Raw genomic sequence first — 675 nt, 5'->3', positions numbered from 1 at the left:
CAGCTCCAGCATCCCGAGCCTCAACACGCCCTCAGATAAAGGTGGGAGTAAATGGCCACGCTGTATTGACCGAGGTAGGGCTTGGTTTTTTTTTGTTTGTTTTTTTTTTTTAAATACTCGTTCTCACTTTAAATTCCACCAGGGAGGGGTTTGGGAAGCGCTGCGCTTTGGGGGTGCGTTTGGCGCTTCCCCGTCTCTCCAACCTCTGAGTCGCAAGTTGGCGGTCGCTTCGCGAGGAGCGACGATTTTAAAGAGCAGAATAAAGGCTTTTCTGTGCCTGCCCCGCAGCCCCTCCAGCCTGAATAATGGGAACGTCAATGCACTCGGCAAGCGGCGGCCCATTGTACGCGGCTGATGGAGAGGAGGCGACTGGGGCCAGCGGGGGCTCCTTGCCCTTGTCCCTCTCCCCAAATAAACGCGCTCACGTCTCCTGGTCAGTTAAAAGGTGAAATGAACACGACAAAAAAAAAAAAAAAAGGAGAGAACAAGAACCAGCGTTCTATACATGCATTCTAAATGTTACTCTCCATCCAGTGCAGAGACAAGCAGCCGAGGGCAGGCAGAGGACGCAGGCAGAGAGGGAGACAGAGAGAAAAGGAATGAGAACGAGGAGGGAGACGGAGCGAGTGGAAGCGGAGGCGAGCGCGAGCGCCAGGGAGTGGAAGGTCCGCTGGC

The sequence above is a fragment of the Myotis brandtii genome, unplaced genomic scaffold (assembly GCF_000412655.1).
Source record: "Myotis brandtii unplaced genomic scaffold, ASM41265v1 scaffold344, whole genome shotgun sequence".
Lineage (NCBI taxonomy): Eukaryota > Metazoa > Chordata > Mammalia > Chiroptera > Vespertilionidae > Myotis > Myotis brandtii.
The sequence above is the reverse complement of the archived record's forward strand: the minus strand, read 5'-3'. Positions refer to the sequence as shown.